Below are 21,356 nucleotides of genomic sequence, written 5' to 3'. Positions count from 1 at the left end.
AACTGGCTTGCTGATAAGAGCGATTGTTCGCCTCCTTTCAATTTATCGAGACAGGCCAACTCTCCATTAAAACTTATTTATCTCAATATCAGGTCTTTGAGACAGAATTTCGACGAACTAACCTTGGCCATCAGGAATGCTAACATTGATGTTATCTTGTTACCTGAAATTAATATTCCCGATGAGATAAGTAGTCTTTTTCAGATCACTGGCTACAAATCCGTTTACAAATGTAGTTCAAATAGATTCCAACTCGGCCTTGCAGCTTTTATCAAAGCAGATATTTTCTACATTCAAAAATCAGTTAATAGTAACGTAGAAAATCTGGAGTATATTTTGCTGAACATAAAATTTAAAAAATTACATATTGATATAATAAGCCTCTATAGACCTCACAGTACTAATAAAAACAACTTTATCACAGATCTAGAAAAATTAATCTCTGAATTGGACAATAAATCCAATCTCATTATTGAAGGTGATGCCAATCTTGATCTACTGAAGCATGACGATCAATCTGTACAGCTGTACGAGTCTATGCTTCTGTCGTACGGGTTTAAAAAAGGTGTTTCTATTGTCACTAGAGAGGAACTAAGGCAGGATATTCTCACACAGACGTGTATTGATCACTTATTCTTAAGATTTACAAAAAATCTTAGTTCTTCTACCGGAGTGATTAAATTGAAAATTTCAGACCATTATGTTATTAGTTGTAAAATTTACTATAGCTTTTCAGTTGAGAAGGAAAAGGAAGAAGAGCTTAGAAAAGTTGTAATAAATAAAACGAAACGGATAAATTTATTGAAAGAAAGTGAGTGGAACAGTTGTGATTTACTTTCCTCCCCCAACTTAATTTATGATAAGATTGGGTTAAATTTTGAAAAGGCAACTAATCAATGTAGAAAAGAAATTTCCTTTAAAAGAGCAAATTCCAACTTTTAAAATAACTGGATGTCAGATGAACTTTTTAACAAACTTAGAATAAGAGACAGATTATTCAGACGCACTAAAAACAATCCCACTAATAGCATTTACAGAGATGAATATTGTAACTATAGAAACATACTTAATAAAGAAGTCATAAAAACTAAAAGAGATTATATAATTAAACATTTTCAAGACTCTCAAAATAATAAGTACATTAATAAATAATAAGTACATTAATGGCATTTTGGGGAAGAAATAATAAATAAATAATAAGTACATTAATGGCATTTTGGGAAGAACCTCCGAAGATTCGGATTACCGAATCTTGAATGATTTTGCGAATAAAATCCCATTCACCGAGGTCTGTTCAGCTTTTGCTACTTCCTTTATCAGAAATATTAGGAAAGCTACACATTTATGTCCCTTGATCCTTGACGACTCAGTCCATGTGCCATCTGAGCATAAATTCATCCTTAAATATGCAAGTAATGATGATATTATTCAAATTATCAATAATATGAGCACAAATAAGTCTCCAGGCTTTGATGATATTGGCGTTTCAGATTTGCAAGCCCTGAAAGAGCATATGGTAAATCCTCTTTGTCGAATGATGAATTTATCAATTTCTAAAGGCATATTCCCAGACTTTTTAAAAATAGCCATTGTTAGACCAATTTTTAAAACTGGTGCTCGAGATGACCTGGAGAATTTCAGGCCAATAGCTAAATTATCAGTGCCTGAGAAGATATTCAAAAGATATTTATCAATCCATTAAAATCAATACCTATCTGATAATAATATCCTGTCAAATGTTCAATACGGCTTTCAAAAAGGGAAATCTGCAGAAGCACTTCTTTTAAATATTACCCACATAATAAATAATTTTTTGAGTGATAGATTTCATATTTTAGCAATATTCATAGATTATTGGAAGGCCTTTGATACCCTGAAGCATAATATCCTTCTGGATGAGCTTCATGACATTGGAATCACAGGAAATGTTCTAAAGTTGTTTGATAGTTACCTGAGTGACAGATACTTTCTGGTTAAGTTGGGGAACAATCAAAGCGAATTATTCAAAAACGACGATATTGGTGTCCCACAGGGTAGTATCTTGGGTCCTGTCTTCTACAATATATATGTAAACTCAATTTCAAGCATAATCAGAAATGGTGACATTTTTATGTGTGCTGATGACACAGCTTTAATTGTTGGGCATAGAAATCTTAAAGTTGCAGAGCAACTGTTGCAATCTGACTATAATAGGATTCTTAGGATGTCACATGACAGAAATTTAGTCATTAATAAAAAAAAAAAACAGTTTTAATGCATTTTAAATCACCACATATGAGATGTAATGAAACTCCAAAAATTATCAGTCATGACTGCCTCTGTCTTTCTAGATCACTTCAAACTTGTAGTTGCCCATCACTAACTCAAGTTGACGATACCCGATACCTAGGTGTGATAGTTGACAGTAGAATGAGATGGCATCCACACATCAACTACATCTCGAAAAAACTTCAAGCATTAAGCGCAAAAATATTTTACATGCATAAAACTATTCCGGTGGACTGTCTTCACCTAATTTATAAATCTCTCGTAGAGTCTATCATTAGGTATGGTATAGATTCATGGGGCTGTGCAGCTGACTATTTGTTGCACAGAGTAGAAAGAATTCAATTAAGAACCCTGAAGTGCAAAACATCTCGATTGCCTCTTATCAACTTAAATATTAACTTCAATAATCTTTCTAATGTACATTTTACCATACACTAACTCCAAAGAATTTCTATATTTACAAGATTATAATATTTTTCAAGAATAATATTCAATACAGATCCTTTGCTCCACCATCTCCTTACAATTTAGGATCACCAGTTATATATCAGTTACCTCGATTTGGAAATATATATGGAAAAAGATCACTCCTCTACATACTTCCTAAATTATTTAATAAATTGCCTCTGAATATTCGAGATTATTCAAAAAGTGATGTTCTTAGCTATGTAATAAATAACAATAATCTCATATAAAGAAACAGCTAGCAGAGATTTTGCTGGTACATTAATTTTATTGAGTCACTGCCGCCAGCTAGAGCGACCACTTATAATTATTTCTTGAAATTCAAACGTCATTTGAAAAGCATATATTCAATGTAATTAATAATTTTAAAGACAATATAAAATAGGTAATACAGTGAAATGAAACAGACACTGTATTCAAGAACGTAAATGACAATGGCCTAGACTAACTTTAAATGATAGATCAATAAGTCTGATATGATCAGATATATCATGATAAGATAAAAGTAAAACATAGGTCATAAGTCATAAAATGTGATCAAATTAATACACAAACAAAAAGTTAATTGGAAATTGATCGATATTTAAATAAGTCAATATGAAAAATGTAAAGTACAAATACTTGCAATACTTCCAAAATATTGGTAAAAAGTAGTGTCTACAAATGGGAATCGCGACTTTAGAATAAATAATTCCAAGTAAACCCTGAAAAGGTCAAATAATAATTAAACAAACAAGGCAATTGAACAAATAATGAAAAATGCTGATAATGATTCAAAATTGATACAGAATACTTATCAAATGCATGAAGCGCATGAGATCCAATCTTGAATTGGATGGGCAGTACATCGAGACCCCCTCGATGATACCGGACGATGGTGGAGACCTGGATGGACCCACGAAATGGAGCGGACCAGAGCGAGCTACCGGAGCTGGACTGGACGGCGAACCATGAAGAGCGGCGACTAGGATGACCCGCAGGCAGGACAAGAATCAATCCGAGCGACAGACTCCGGACTGGAATGATGACGAATCAGGATAGCCAACAGCGATGGCTCAGTGGTGACGACACAGGAACGGCGGCGACACAGCGATGAGTGGGTAATGTCAGGTTAACTATTGTCAGTGCAATACGGGCAAGACTGACACAATGACGGTGTGACACAGTTGAGATATGCAACACATAAACTTGAAAGTAACGTAGCTGAAGATTCACTGAATTTGAATTGAATGAACCGTCCAAAAGTTAGGCACGGTGAATGAAATGCAAAGTTAATTGAGTTGGCGACGGCCAAAATTCACAACACTGATGCTATAGTGAATGTCTGAATAGACAACCATCCAAATGCTTGGCATGGTGAATGAAATGTAACAAATGTTCGTAGATCACTAAAAGAACTGGTTGAAACTGATACACCATCTATGGGGTAGACATGAAAATTGCTAATACTGCGATCTAGCAATGAATGATTAGGTAGCTAGTTATAAAATTTCCTACCAATATAATCTGGTTTTTGTTCAAATAACCTACTATTGTGACCCATTATATGATAATCTGCTCTGTTTCGCGTATTATACTCATGAACATCTGAATTCTGGATCACACCACTCGTTTTCACATGCATTACAACTTCATATACATACAAAGATGGCACAGTTAATAGACCAAGCTTTTTAAATAAAGGCCTACAAGAGTCTAACCTATTCACTTTCTCTATACATCTGAGTGCCTTCTTTTGAATCTTAAACACCCTGTCCATATTTTGTTGAGATGAATTACCCCATACTAAAATAGCATACCTAATATGAGATAGTATAAGTCCATGGTAAGCAGTTAACAGTAGTTTTTTATCATTCAGCCTAGCAAGCTGCCGCAGGACAAATACCCCAGATGATATCTTATTACATATCCTCTCAATGTAAGGATGCCATGTTAATTTCCTGTCCAATAAAATTCCCAAGAATGCTACTTTCTCTTCTTGGTCTAATTCATTTTCCTCTACAAACACATTTATTTCTCTATCCTCTACTGAATTATATTTACTTTTGAATTGTAGGAATTGACATTTCTTACTATTTATTGTTAATTGCCTTTGCTTCAAGAATTGGACAATTGACTGTACTCCAGTAAAAGCATTTATTTCTAGACTATCTAATAAATAATTGTTAAAGATAAGCGATGTGTCATCAGCAAACAACAGAGCTCTGTGATCTTTTAACTCTTTTGGTAATTGGTTCACATACAACAGAAACAGTAAGGGACCCAGAATTGAGCCTTGAGGTACTCCAGCCTGGACCTCCAGTTTTTGAGATTTAATTTTTACTATTTCATTCCCATCCACCTTGGTAAGCTCAACACACTGGTTTCTACCTATGAGATATGATTCAAACCATTTTAGTTCTATACCATTCACACCTACAGTTTTTAGTATTTCCAATAATATTCTATGGTTCACACAATCAAAAGCTTTGGATAAATCAAGAAATATTGCGGCTGCCTTCTCACCTGAATCTATTATATCTATTAGTCTTTCAACAAGGGATACTATTGCAGTCTTAGTAGATTTCCCTTTCTGGAACCCATGCTGTTCATCACATATGAAATTAATTTCTTCCAGGTGCATCAATAGCCTATTTAAAACTACTCTTTCAAAAATTTTACTTATTACATTTAGAATACTAATGGGTCTATAATTTTCAACTCTTTCAGAATCACCGCTCTTGAAAATTGGCAAAATTTTTCCTTGTTTCAGATCATCAGGGAAAATACCCTGCTCTAGTGAAGTATTAAGGAGATGCAATAAAGGGTCCAGTAATTCATTTTCACATTCTTTTAAAATTTTGCTTGAGACCCCATCCAATCCTACTGTTTTTTTGTTATTCAAATTTTTTATTATTCTTGACAACTCATCTCTTGATAATGGATGAAATTTAAATACCTTTTCAATTGGCTCAGCATTTAATGTAGTTGTATTATAAGTATTAGTGTTCAGTGACTTTTGGAGATTATATGCAACCTGTTGATAATACTTATTGAAAAAGTTACAAATGTCTATACTATCATCCATATAATTTCCATGTTCATCGATTATCCTAGGGACATTAGTAACTGTATCTTTTTGAGCTGCTCTCCTATTTCTATTAATTACCTCCCAAACAGCAGAGTTAAAATTGGTACTAGTTGTTAATATTTCAGCTGTTTTCTTACACTTAGCTTTCCTCACTTCTTTTGCATAGTTTTTCTTTAGACATTTGTATTTGACTTCACTCGGAACATCCCTCACTAATTTAAATTCCTCATAAGCTTCCCTAACAATATTTCTTTGAGTAAGAATATCTTCAGTTATCCATTCATCTACTTTGTTTAATTTACTTTTTACTTTGACTTTTTTTATTGGACAGCATACACTAATGTGAAATCTTAGAGTATCAATGAATTGCTTATATTTGTAATTTAGGTTACAACTGTTATAAACACTACTCCAATTTTCTTGAAGCAGTTCCTGCTTCAAACAATTTATATTTCCTAGCTCATATTGCTGAATTTCTTTCACAAAAGTTTTTTTTCTGCTTGGATTCTGGCCCTGCAACTTAACATCTAAAATTTGATAGTTATGATCTGATAGATCTGAGCTACCTAACCTGACATTACAACCTTCTATATTTGTGAGGATATTATCAATAATTGTCTGTGAAGTTCGAGTTACTCTTGTATATTCGTGGACCTTAATTTCTAAATTATTCATATTAATAATATCTCTAATATCCTCTGTCATTTTATCCTGCCTGGCAAAATCGGTATTGAAATCTCCTACTACTATAACATTTGTGAAACGAGCGGTTGTAATTTCCAAAAGTGTATGGAGCAGCTCACAAAATTTTTGCCAGTCTCCATTTGGTGACCTATAGATACCTAACACTGCTACCTCAAATCGATCATCAATTTTTAACCTTAGTCCCGTCACCTCTAAATCCATCTCAACAGAAAATCTCTTAACAAAATCCAGTTCATAAGTTTGGGTATGTTTAGCATTGCTAGTGAATATACATACACCACCACTTCTATGAGCTATTCTACAAAATTCTGATCTCAGTGAATAGCCTGGAATCCTAACTTGATTTATTTCCTTTATTTTTAAGCCATGCTCTGTGAAAATAACAATGTCAGGATCCTCCTGTTTAAGAAATACTTCTAATCTGTCAATTTTGTTGCGAAGATACTGAATATTTTGATGATAAATACTAAAAACCTTACCATCTTGTGCTACTCTATCTCTAGCATTTGTAGCTATTTCCCTTTCCCTGTTTTGAGCCAATTTACTAAAAAATCGTTATTTGTTTTTTTGACTGTTTTTAAACCAGAGGATTGCAAACGGCTTTCAATCAGCTCTGCCAATCTATTACAAAAGATTACTTTGCCAGATCGATTTAGATGCAACCCATGATTAGTGAAGTTATGTCTTTTCAGCCTTTCATTTAGAAAACAAATCCCCAGTTGTTTAGAATTCTTATTTTTTAAACTGTTGATTGTATTATGGATTGATTTGTTTGTCGAGTTGATTGCTTCATTTAATTCTGGCCTATCAAACCTATTAGGAATAGTACTTATTATTAAGTTTGTTTTTTTGCTGAGTGGCACAATTTCCTTGATTTTTTCTGTTACTTGAGGAAGATGATTCAAGTTAGGTTCATTTATATTATTTGAGCCACCCAGTACAATTAGATAGTCATTTTCATCAAAATCTTTAGTTTGTTCCCTAGCTGACCCTACAACTGCATTAATTGATGCACTTGGCTTGAAAAAACATTGGACATCAAATTTATTTTTTAATCTTTTATCAAGGAGATCACTGCAATCACGTCCATGACTGGACGTCAGTAGCAGAACTCTCCCTTTCCTATCTTTATTTTCCTCAGCTATATTTTTGGTTGCTGTCTTCAAAACCTCACTGTACGTTTTATTTCGACCATTTTCAGAGCATTTCCCATCATTTAGGTTAGATTCTATTTTTTTGCATTTGGACGGAGGTTCTATCATACATTTAGTATTATCAAATTTAGATTTTAGTTTCTTTATTTCCTCCGACATTAGACTACATTGATTTTTTAGATTTAGTATTTCTTTTTTATGGTCTTCATCTTGTAATTTTATAATCAGTTCCAAAGATTTAATTTCTTCTACCATCCCTAACCTTTCTTCCTCAGACGTTTTTAAAGTTACTTCTAATTGGTTTTTTAAATTAGTGTGGCTACTTTGTAGTTGAGCAACTTTTTCGGCTAAAGTAGTTTGAAGAACTGGGGTTTTCGGTTTTGGCGTTTTTGAATTTAGGTTTTGGGAACGCGTAAGTACTCTCGCTATGTTTACATTTCTATTATTAACCTTCGGTGTTTTACTTGAGCTCATCTTCCTATCTAAGAAATTATATTACTTGCAATAATAATAATTGATTTATAAATGATAGGATTTTAATTTGGTTATAATTTTAGTCAAGTAAACTATCTATGTTTATTTTTAAATCTCGAAAACCTAACCTCAAAATAACCTCTAAACGATGTTTGGCTTATAAAATAGAATTAAGAATTAAAATCTAAAACAAAATGATAAAACGTGATCAAGAAACAATTAATAATGAAATTAATACAAAATTTCTACTTATCCGTGACTATTTATAACACAAAATCTTCCAAAACCCAGGAGCGAAATTATGTATGACTTTCATTCACATCACCAATGAATGTGTAGCCTATCGTAATACTTACGATATTATGAACCACAAAGTGGTAGTTGCTGTATTGTGAGGTGAATTTCCTGTGCACTGTGAGTTTTTTATTGGTGATCGGTATGGTTTTATTTCTAACTATCTACTTAACCTAAGTTTCAACCAGCTACACTGAGTAGACAGTGGTTTGTCATTGCAAGTTTATTTTTTTCAACATAAATATAAATCCGGGATCTTATCGAGTGACAGATGTATACAGCTATATAAGAACTGAACTATTGTTTTCACTTTTGGGTTGCTTCAAGTAGTGATAATAATTATAAGGTAGTATTTCGTTTCTGAACTCGAGTTTTCTTTTACCGCTAGTGAGTGCAATCAGCTGGGCCACATTTCACAAACTAACGAACCGAAAATACTGAAACTTTATCAAAGCACTGGAAGAAACATTCTACATTGAATAAACATGAATTTAAAACTGAGAATTGAAAATTTTGAATTGAAGGTGACAAAAAACCGAAGAACTGGAAAACGTTGATGTTTATATGCTACGCCATTTTTTTGTGAAGAAGGAAACAGGAAAGTGCATGCACAAATTGCGTTGTAAGAAACTACGTATAGCCACGTCGATGAAAAAGATATGCGTAAAAACCTCTAGACACGGTAGGAAATACTCCAAAATAATATTAAATAATACCAAAATGTACAATAAAATTAATGTACAAATGTAGCATGACAAAAAACTGATGTAATCCGTGAACTGCAGAAAACACAGTGAAAGTGGACCGATGACAAAGTGACTTGCGCACTAACGCGACAAGTTGGGACAAGAACACAATGCATAGTGCGAAATCTGACAACTTGAGTAGTTTATCTAATTTCTTTTCTTAAATTTTATTATTCTAGTTCCTAGATAAGTTTACCTTCCTCACCACCATCCTTCCTTTACATCCTCTTCTTACTTCCCAACTTCCCTTTGCATGCAAAAAAATTTTTTTTCTCTTCATCTTATCAAATTTGTTAATTTTTTTTCTTTGTAATGTACGATTCTATAATTTACTATGTATACTTATATAGGCACCTACTGAAAAACCTTCGGGTTTAGTGGGACCTCCAATGTAAATATTTTGTTCAATAAAACTTGAAAACTCGAACTTGAATACTAGAACAAATTCATCGGAAAACATCATTATTCTATGACAAATAAACGTTTATTTGATAGCACTCATTGATTATTTATTGTTACAAGAAGTCAAATTGTATTGCTCTAATAGGAAAATATTATATTGTTAAAAAGAATACATTGTTACAAAATGTGTAGGTAATGTAAACACCAGACTTAACTATTCTACCTCTAGACGCATCATATACAGAGGAATATAATAACTAGGAGTAGACTACCGGTTACGTTTTACATAAATGAAAAATATAAATGTTTTATGAAATCAAGATAGTAGGAAAATGAAATTATAACTGAATTAAAAAGTAAACCTATAACCTATAGGCTTTGACAACCCATTCTATCTCTAGACCAATCACATACAGTGTCTATGGACAGTTTCACAATACACACACTAAAATAGTTCACTTCTGATGGAATTTAGAAAAACAGTTACTCTTTTTCTTCAAGCAGAGGAAAACTCTGCATGATTTGCAATAAATTTTGCTTTTCAATTTGCATTTTGGGACTCGGCACCTCTGTTGTTGGCCGTCATGAACCCCTGGAATGTGTTTAGCACCTTTCATCCATTGTTCAATTGATGGCAGTGTCGTTCTCCTACCATCTTCAAATAGGCCTACTCTGCTATCATCTTCATCAGAAGAAGAATCTGCCTGACTGTTTTGGTTTATTAACCGTTCACCAAAATTCATTTTGAAAGTTCTGAACTGAGGAATATATTTACCTGTAGTTACTTCTTTCCTCCTGATTCCTCTCATCTGTAGTCATTAATTTACAAGTGCCAAGTCAATAAAGTGTAAGATGCTTCTCACAGTCCATTTTCTTGTTCTGAACCTCGATGGACAGAAAGATAGCATTCTGTCTGTAAGATCCACCCTTCTCATATTTTTATTGTATGAATTAATTACCTTTGGTTGTTTGGTCTCTATGTATTTCTTCTGACTCCTTCTGGCTCCTGACTCTCATGTGTGGACAGTAAAATGACTGGCCTATTGTCAAGCCATTATGTACAGGCTATGAAACCATCTTCTCTCACAGTAATGCTTGTGGAACCTCTTGTTTGTTTTTAAAAGTTCTATCTTCGGGTAAGTCACTGTTTTCTGGAACCTGATTTCTCATCACAGTACCAGTGCACCTCATTCCCCTATTCAAGCTCCATTTAAAGGTATCATCATTTCGTCGATACAAATCCACTGATCTCGATTTTGCAACAAACAACCTTATAAAACACGGTTTACCAAAGGTCTTATCTTCCAAATCCTGTCGGTTTCCCTCTCTTCTACTGAAATATCATTTTCAAATACAACTTTGAGTGATTTCGTTATAAAAAAAATCTGTCCCAAGACATTGCCCCACTGATGACTGGAACTCTGTACTTTTTCTCCCAATACATTCGTATTTTTGGGTATTGTAAAGCTGACATGAGGCAGGTATTAGCTGCTAATACCCAACCAGACATTTAGCTCATTTATGTCTAATTGTAGAGACTTCCCCACTGAATGATCATAATATGTTTGATTGGTTTTCTCCACCATTGTTGTGAAAAACGCATCATCAATGTACAGTGCTACAAAATTATCGTCATCTCAGGTATCACAATGTTCAGGCTTTTAGGCTAAGAAAAATCGGACCTGGTTGAAACGTATTTACCTTACAATCTGGTCCTTTGGATGGGTTTGGCTTTTCTTTTCTAAGTGGTCCAGTCCTCTGTAACAAACAAAGTTATGGCATTTTTACAACAACCATCAATTCAATAATACTTTTCCTTTTGAATTATTAATTATGACATTGCAGTCAAATTCAATGTGATTAATAATTCCTAATAATAATGATAAAATTGAAATATTAACCAGCATTTTGTCATTGAAAGTGAAATAGATGAGTAGGCCTACCGTCTCAATACTATTAGGATGACATCCTATAAACATGAAGAATCTATAATATTAAGACTCTGTGTAAGTCTATCAGCCATTACTATGTCTCATTAGATATTTTATTTACAAAATTCAGTTTAAATTTGTATTGAATGTAACAAGAATGTGAGCTAGACTAGTAGATAAATTAATTCATTATCAATGTTTGTTTCTGGTCGATCCACGGGCAAGCCGAAATTTCCGCTGCAGGCGTACTGTGAGCGCAGCGGTGAGGCCTCTCCCACTGAAATTAAACAAATAGGTAATGCCTTCAATGAATACTTTGCCTCGGTTGGCCGGGGCACTGTAGCCGACTGGTCCACTCGAGGACGACACCGACCATGCGACAGACACTGTCTTTGCTCTTTGTCCCGTCACCCACAACGAGCTTATCGCGGTAGTGGTCAGTATGAGAGGCGGCTCGGCTCCGGGATGGGATGGAATACCGACCAAGTTAATTAAAAACAGCATTAACACACTACAGTTACCTCTGCTACTCATAATTAATCTTAGTTTTACAACAGGTAGATTTCCGAATGTTTTTAAAATTGCCAATATTTAAGTCTGGACAAAAAAATGTTACCTCAAACTTCAGGCCAATTTCTATATTTTGCACGGTATCAAAAATAATTGAAAAATGCGTCAAAATACAACTCACAAATTACCTTGAGCGTGAGAAAATAATTTCCAATTCTCAATTTGGCTTCAGACAAGACAGGGGTACTTCCCACGCACTTTTTGAATTTATAAGATACATAAGTGGAGAAATAGGCAACAAAAAACGGGTGATTGTCACATTCTTCGACCTGGCAAAAGCATTCGATTCTATTGATAGACATAAATTGATAGTGAAACTCCAGCACGCCGGCGTTGAATCCCTGGACTGGTTTATTAGTTACTTGAAAAACAGGTCGCAGTTTGTGTCCATCAACGGTACACAGAGTGACCCAAAAAGTATCGAGTATGGTGTGGTTCAGGGTAGTACCCTGGGCCCCCTACTATTCTCTATCTATATCAATAACATAACTAGAGTAAATATTAAAGGGAAACTATTGTTATTCGCCGATGACACTGTTTTAGTGTCGTCTGGAAGTTCTTGGGACGAAGTCTATGAACAGACCTCCTCAGACCTACTAAAAGTTAAAAGGTGGTTTGACCAGAACACCCTATCCTTGAATGTCGGAAAAACCAAGTCTCTGCCTATATACTTTAGACAGGATGGCGATCCTGGGCTGAGAAGGCTTGCAATACACTCCTGTGGTGATCTGCGGTCGGCTGCCTGCGGTTGTGACGAGGTTGAGCATGTGGAGCAGTATTGCTACTTGGGAATAACAATTGATCACAAAATGAGTTGGTCCCCACACATTGTCAATGTTAAACGGAAATTGAGGAAATTATTGTATGCCTTCTCACAGCTGGCATGGTTGCTGGCTGCGGATCAGTGCAGGAGTGTGTATTTTGCGTATGTTCAGTCGCTGCTTCAATATGGTGTAGTGGCATGGGGCGGTGCCTCGGCCGCTGTGCTTGAGCCTCTGGCTGTCACGCAAAGAGCGCTTATAAAAATTATTCTAAAGAAACCAGTCAGATACTCGTCAGACCAGCTCTTTTCCGATTTCCAGGTCCTGGATATCTGCCAGCTTTACTTGAAATCCATCCTTACATTTATAAAAACAAATAAAACCAATATCTTTACAAACTTACAACATAATTATCAAACCAGACACCGAATAAATTACGGATATAACTTTCCCAGATCAACCTTAACGTCACTGAACAGTAATCCCTTTCTACTTGCCCATTTGATTTATCGAAACCTCCCACAAACAATCATAGATGCAGAAGAACTTGGTGCTGCCGCCTACAAAAAGAGAGTAGGTTTTTGGCTCCACTCAATCGGCCGAGTGGCCGCCGCGGCGCTGCTGGAGTCGCCATATAGGTGACACAAAGCAGTTGGCACATGCTCAACCACAAACCTCACTAGTTTGTGATTTTGTATTCCAAGCCCTTCATGCCTCACCTGAGTTTCTCTTATTTATTTTAATTATTTATATTCTGCTTTTATATTGTACTTTCTATTTAATGTTGTTAAATCGTCAGTTCAGATAGCTCACCAGAAGATGAAGTATTCTGAGTCGGGTACTTGTGCTGTGTGAATCATCATTCATACAGTTTGTATTTTATACATTACAGGATTTAACATATTTTTTTTATTTATATGTTAAGCTTGAATCAATATAAATTATTGACTGTTTTTTTTCGCACTTGTATTACCTGTATAGATTGTGTACTCTTTCCCCGCGCACAGATCAACAGTCCATGCGGTCTGTCATTATTCCATAATTATTCTGTTCTATATTGTACATTGTTTTTGTATTAGAATAAAGAAATTGAATTGAATTGTAGGCTTGTGGTTAGTATTGTGGAATGTATTAGTTCATAGAAGGCTTACTCAAAATAGTTTTCCTGAATCATGCAACCAACTTAGCTTGAACGAACATGTAAACTGTAATTACAAACCTTTCTTTTTTGTGATGGTATGGGTTCATCATCTTCATTTTTGCCACTAGCGTTTTCTCCCAGTCCAGGATCATAGTCAGGATCATCATCTGAATCATCTTGATCATTCCTAGGCAGTAGTTGTCTCAGCTGTTCAGGATTATCGAATGATGGATGGATATCTAGTTCGTCATCAGAAATATCTATGTCTGATTCATTCAAATTCATAAGTTCATTCAGAATGTCATCATTAGTGAATTTCTGTGAAGAGTTTAATTTGGCTATTTTAAATGGTAGAACTATAAGTGATGAGGCGGGGGAGCTCACATTCGTAGGAAGTAGAGGGGCATCAGTTATTGATATATGCTGTGTAAGTTTGGAAAGCTTGAATTTAGTAAAAAAACTGAATGTTATACCTGTATGTTTCTCTGATCACTTGCCAATTGTTTGTCTATTGAGTGATTATCGTAACGATAACGGAAATAATTTGATGCCACTTGCTTCGAAGTAATCGGTGAGTTGTCTAAATAATACTGGCTTCACGGAAAAACTGGCTGCTAATTGTAGGAATTATAATCTCCCTGACAGCATCAACGAGGCCGGTAGTATGTTGAGGCAACTCATTTACAACACAGCTAATTTCAAATATGTTCCCAAATCAATGAGCAATAGATTTAAAAAGAACGACTGGTATGATAGAGAATGTGAGAATATGAGAGCACGCATGTTCTCATTTCTTAGATTATTCCTGAAAACTAATTCCGTTGACGTTAGAGATGACTATGTTCGAATAACAAAAGAATATAAGGCTTTATGTAAAACTAAAAAGGAATATTACTGGAAGGATTTAAAAAATGAACTTGCTACTGTTAAAGATTCTAAAATGTTTTGGGAGATGAGTGGATATATCATTTTACACGGTTATACACACCTGAAAGATCAAGTGGACCAATAATGTATGCTGAACCACTTATCAAAAGTGTTGCGATTTCCTGTTCAGCGTTACGTGCCCGCCCGCACAGTAAGCATCGACTGACCTTGTCATTTTTGGGAACAGGTTGACGTTGAGGTTCTTCAATCCCCAGGATTTTCCGTGATCTAGTTTTCATATCAGTGGGAAGGGCCAGAGATTCAATACGCTTTCTTATCTGTGGATGAATAAGCTCCCAAGCAAGGCTTTCAAGGAATTTTCTCCTAGTTGTCATTTTATCTTGGGCATTGTTGAACATATAGATACGTGAAGCATTTATTGCAGATATGTTTACGAGGTCATAGAATAGGACCATTGGCCAGCGTTTGGTGTTTCTTGAGACATCATATTTACAACACATCTGATCCACTGAATCAACACCCACTTTTGTCTTATTGTAGAAAGAAACAATTTCTGGTTTACGAGACTCACCACTCTCTGGATCTATTCTCTTGTTTTTCTTGGGGCAGTATGACACAAGAGTATTTTCTTTATGATGTGCAAACAGGGATGAGTGCACCTCACGGGTTCTGTTTGGTTTGAGCTCATTAGGTATACCCACTCTATTCGATCTCATTGTCCCAATTAGAGTCAAATTCTTCTCAGCTAAAAACTTCTCTACTACAGCAATTGAGGTAAACCTCATAAAGGTAAACTAATCCATAGTAACGTTGCGGTTAGTCCCTGTAATTGGCTCACACATTCTAGTTGTAACATCATCTGCTGATGGGGATACTTTGAAAGGGTCTTCAGGTTGTTTCCCAGCGTAGACTTCCAAATGTACAGTATACATGGTCTTTGCAAATACTAAGGAAAATACTTTAATCCCATATTTCCCAGGTTTATAAGGATATACATCTTGAATGGACATCTGCCCCGAAACTTCACTAGTTGCTCATCTAAAGTGCAAAACTCACTTGGCGTGAAATGTCTCTGAAAATTGTTTGTCACCAGTTCAAGAAACTCTCTTATGGCAGCCAAACGATCAATTTCTCTCCTTTGGTTGCGGTCATGAATGTCATCAAACCTGAGACATCTAAGCAAAAAATATTAATGGTTTCGACTCATTGATAGATAGCATGACTCAACCCCACTACCACGAGAGTTATCCCATATTCCTTGAGTATTCTTTCTGGCACTACCCGAACAGCCTGTAAGCAGCAAGATTCCAATAAAAGCTTGAATTTCAATTTCATCTGTTTCTCGTGCATCCCGATCCCGTGAAAAGTTGTCTTTTAGAGTAGAAATATAAATATTTGTACTGCTCACAATAAGTCGAATTATTTGGTCACCAAAAAAAAATATCAAAACAGTCACAATCAGTTTTGACATCACGAGCTGAACCTTTAGGGCCAGGTAAACGTAGCACGATATTACAAGCTCTTGTACGAACGTTAGGAGTAGGGCGAGTCTTTTTCCACTTCATTATATTTTTCTCTTTATCCTTAGACAGATAAAAGTTAGCTAGTGGCACATCTTCCTCTGTTGAATCACTCTGAAGTTCATCTGATGGATCACTCTGAAGTTCTGTAACGGCAACTTCCTCATCATCCAAATGCGTTTCTTCTTTGGTGGAATCACTCTCATCATCATCACTGTCATTTATAATTCCATCCAGATCATCATCACTGTCAATAGTGTTCAAAGCAGCCAAAATATCTTCATCATTCAAACGAACACGCTTTGCATCACTCATCGCACCAATGCTTGCGCAGGCTACAGGTGTAGCCCAAGCAACTTTGAATCACAATAACTCAAACAACTGCTCTCAACGCCGTGCAAAAGCACACTGATTGTGTGGGGGAAGACACGCCTTGAAGGTACTGAGGCCCTCCCCCACCACTGCCAACGTGTGGCAGAAGCACAATAAAATCAAAATGGCTGGGCTACAACTGTAGCCCGCGCGAGTACTGCAGGGTTAAGAGAGAAAGAGAAAGGACGTTGCAGTCTGAATGACTTCGACAAGGAAGTTCTCAAGCTGTACCTGAGAGCTGGAAGGATTTTAGAATAGGAAAAATTAAAAATTAAGAGAGAGAAAGAGAAAGGACGTCGCAGTCTGAATGACTTCAACCAGGGCAAACTCAAGCTGCATCTGAGTTCTCTAGGAAAAGGATTGGAATTTTCCTACTAAGAATTACAGCAAGTCAGAAACTACTAAGCAAAGTTGAAATACAGGGGCCACTCTATAATATGAAAACCAAGCAAGGAAAATTTACTCACAATGATAATTATTTCTCTGCAAGGACAAAAATTATTCGAGAAAACTATTCTCAAAAAGGACAGGGATTTCCCCACAAGAATAAAAATTAATTGAGAAAAACTATTCTTGAAAAGGACAGGAATTTCCCTACAAGATTAAAAATTCAATTGAGAAAAATTACTCTTTAAATTGAAGGCCACCTTACTACAGAGAAGGAAAAATATACGGACTACCAGTCCTTACATACAATTACCTGAATCGACGTGGATACTGATATGGAGAATAATGAACTGATTCCCGCTTCCCTTATTAAACTTAGTCATTGTGAAGTGACAGAGTCGAGACTTATAAATTAAGTACTCAAAAATAATCCGCTATAAGAGTCTAGTTAAATTTACCACTTAACTGTTTGTAGCACAAACTTAAGATCCCTTACAGGTTTCAAAACCAAGGATTCGTTCACCCCCAGTGATACGAATTTAGGAAAAATAACTGACAAGAGAGAAAATCCCCAAGGAAGTTCTATCTTCGAGTTGTCCGGAACTCGTCCTACAATATTCTAAATTAACACACAAAAATAGAATAATTCCCCTAGAAATACACTAGTACCGGGAATGTCGTAAGGTGAGGAGATTCGCAACCCGTTCACACGCTCAACCACCAAACAACTGTATCTTGCCTAGGTCTGCTCCTCGCAGAGTAGGGTCCGTGGAAAATTGGGAGGCCGGGGGAAAAGAGATTGCTGACCAATAGGAGTCTCAGGTGACGATCACGCCACTGGTCATGTGACAGGGTATGAATCAGCTGCTCCTGGTGCTCAGGGTGCAACTATGATGACAATACTGCTAATTACTATAATAAATTAGGCCGGTAAACAATCCTTCTCACCAGAAATTTCCTGAAGAACGATACCAACTCAACTCGGTAGTCGCCTATTGCTTTGATGATACGGCTGCTGCTGCTGCAATACTAGATATTAGAATGCTCAAACCAGTAAACAAAATCTGGAAATTTCTGGTTCAGATGAATCCGCTGCTGATAATTCATAGGGGTTGACAGTGATGCTGATGATTTCAACACTCGACTCTAAGCTTAGAAAAATACATCTGACTGTCGACCCTATTTCTCTACTGAAATAGAATAAATTCGCTAAATTCTATACTAGATGATGGTTCTCCATTGTCACAAAATTCACTTTGTGACAATAGCAATACAATAATAATAGCAAAGATACAAAGAAGCATAATACGAAATATTTACGTGAACAAAAGGCAAATAAGCAATGAACGATTACGTTACAAAAGATAAATATTCAAAAGCACCACCAAATGTGAGCTTACAGCGTATAGCGAGATCTGTTTCCTCCCTTTATGCAATGAAATCATGAATGAATAAAATCAATCAAATAAAATAGCAATGTACCAATGACAAAATGCAAAGAAATCAAATCTCCAAAAAAAAGTTGAGTAGTGATTCATCAATGAAAACGTTACAATTTAGAAAATTCAACAAACCAACTAAAGTCCAAAAGGCTTTCATAGTGCACAATTTACAAAAGTCCATAGAATGTCTTTTTGCACTAGCACTTTTGTCATAAGTAAGATAAGCTGAAAATAACATGCAAAGAAAAAATAATTAGACAAACACAATAATAAAAAAAAAACATCAATAATGACTGAAATATGAGTCCAATAAAATAAGTCCAATATAAGCATATTAATAAAAATTAATAGTTCAATATTATCAAACAGATGATGAACACACACTCCCCCACTTCCACTTGGAATTTTCGTATCCAGGCCCCAACAGACTCCAGGCTGGAACAGTTAGATTGCCACCTAGCCGGCAACCTTGCCAGGCTTGGCAAAGTGGATCGCCACCTCCGGTACCGGCGCCTCGGTTGTTGTCGGTGTAGGGAGCATCACTTCGCTCAGGGGCAGGCCATCGTCCTGGGAATCGGCATGATGTCATCTCGCCAGCAGGTAGTTTCAGAAGGAGCGTCGAGTAACACCAGTCACTATGCAAAATATTATGATGAAGAGTGCCATCACAGCAAAGGCTACGGCCACCAACTTGGCAACAGAACTGGACTCTGCTGATTCGCGGTGAAGCTCAGCTTGTAGTTCACGGTCATGACTCTCCACCTTCTTCGCCTCATGGATGAGCTGATTGATGGAAATCCCAGGGGCAGGCATAGCAAGCCGCTGCCGCAGAACATACAAACGTTCTCGATGTAGGTCAGAATGATTTTCCTTGATGAACAGTTCATGAATGAGCGATCTTTCCCCTAGATCGAATATATCTAGTATCACTGGACTGAACATGATATTAGTTCGGTTCACTATAACTTTCGATACACCTGTTGTTGAAGGTAGTAGAATACATTTTTCTGAGTGGACGAAACAGTTTTGTACATTGTTCATGATACCAACACCCACAAGGATTTCAGACTTCTTGTGAGGCTCATTTAATGAACATTTGAGAACAATACTGATTGGCTCACTAACACTGTATAACCAATCATTAGTCTCTGGAACTCTGTAAAGTACTGGCTCAAAATGTTCTGACACTAAATATTTTTCGCAAAATTTTTGTGCCATCTGCTCGTTTCCCACAAACAGTTGGAAAACACAGCTATTAGAGTTTAATAATTTCTAATTCACTTCTAATAGTACGATTCATTTGACTTCCTTGCTGTAAAATTACATCTAATAAATCAAGAGTCTCATTAAGAATTATTCCATGGTTACAAACTTCCTGATCTATAGTTTTTACAACAGTTACTTGATCCTCCACAAGATGGGTTATTGTCTGAGATTGATCCACGAGATAAGATATCTTATGATTGATTCTAATTAAATCGTCATCACTTAAATTTTGCTAAATTTCAAAATGACACAATGTAATTGGCCTATGAATAAATGGTCAATAAAATCTGATTTTTAGGTTAACTATTTTGAAAATCAAAAACAGTAGATAATACGTGTATGTAAAAGAAAAGGTAAACTTAATACAAAATACTTAGCTCAATGTAAGGTTAGCAGCTTCAAAGTGCCAAGAGATAGGACATGCCCAGGCCAGGACATGTCGATGGGAAACTGCAGCAAAGGCAAGACTACCTGAGGATCAAATGTTCTCACAAATTAAGAGAAACATGGAGTTGAGTGAGGATCAAAAATGATGAAGTCGTTCCAAGGGAAGAATAATGGCAACAATGTGACTATTTAGTGGTGAACAGCTACGACGCAGTAGTCACAGTGCAACATGATGCAATAGCGAGACAATCTTATTTGAATAACTTAGAGCACAACTCAAATTTGTAAAAAGTGAGTTAGAATCGCAGAACGAATGTTTGAGAGATCCAATTTGATTGAAATACATTGAAACCTGAGTCCAAAGTAACTTGGAAAAAACACTTGAGTAGACATGAAACATGTAGTTGCAACGCACTGAATCGAAAGTTATGAAAATTTAAGACTTTGAAGCTTAAAACTCAAGATTGATTGTTGACTTGATTGTAGACACTTCATAACATTTGAAAAGTGATCTGAAGATTAAAATTGAGTGCAGAAGACGGTTTCAAAACTTGAAAAATGCAGGGCTACATAATCCCTTGATGTGAAGCTAGTGAATTGGAGCAAAGAAGAACGAAAAAACAAGTTTACGAGTGACAAAGAAGGGGGTAAAAGCAGTATTGTACGACGCAAAACCAAAAAACAAGCTATAAAAGTTTAGAACTGAAAACAACCTAATTAGGACAATCGACGAAAACCTTTAAAAAATATGCTATGTATTCTAAAGATATGAATTAAAAAAGAATGACAAAAAATAAGAACGAACAACAAGTCAGCTGATCAAAATAAAGTTGGCAGCAGAAGCGCGCCAAGATTCAAACACTGCCAGAGAGACTACTATGAAGAAGCTGATAAGTGAAGAATGGACGGCAGACGAAATCTAACATAGACTGAGCCCCGATGGGAAATTCGTGAATTTTCCAACAAATGAAAAATAAAAAATATGTTAGATGAGTGTATTGTCCAATTCATTTTAAGAAAAACATGGTCAAAAAAGAGCTACAAGTTTCGAGTATTCATACAGGCCTATTCATTATGAAATTGTAATATTCAGATCAAATCATAGTTCAGCAT

The sequence above is a fragment of the Nilaparvata lugens genome, chromosome 6, assembly GCF_014356525.2.
Source record: "Nilaparvata lugens isolate BPH chromosome 6, ASM1435652v1, whole genome shotgun sequence".
NCBI classification, from domain to species: domain Eukaryota; kingdom Metazoa; phylum Arthropoda; class Insecta; order Hemiptera; family Delphacidae; genus Nilaparvata; species Nilaparvata lugens.
Note: the sequence above shows the minus strand (reverse complement) of the source record.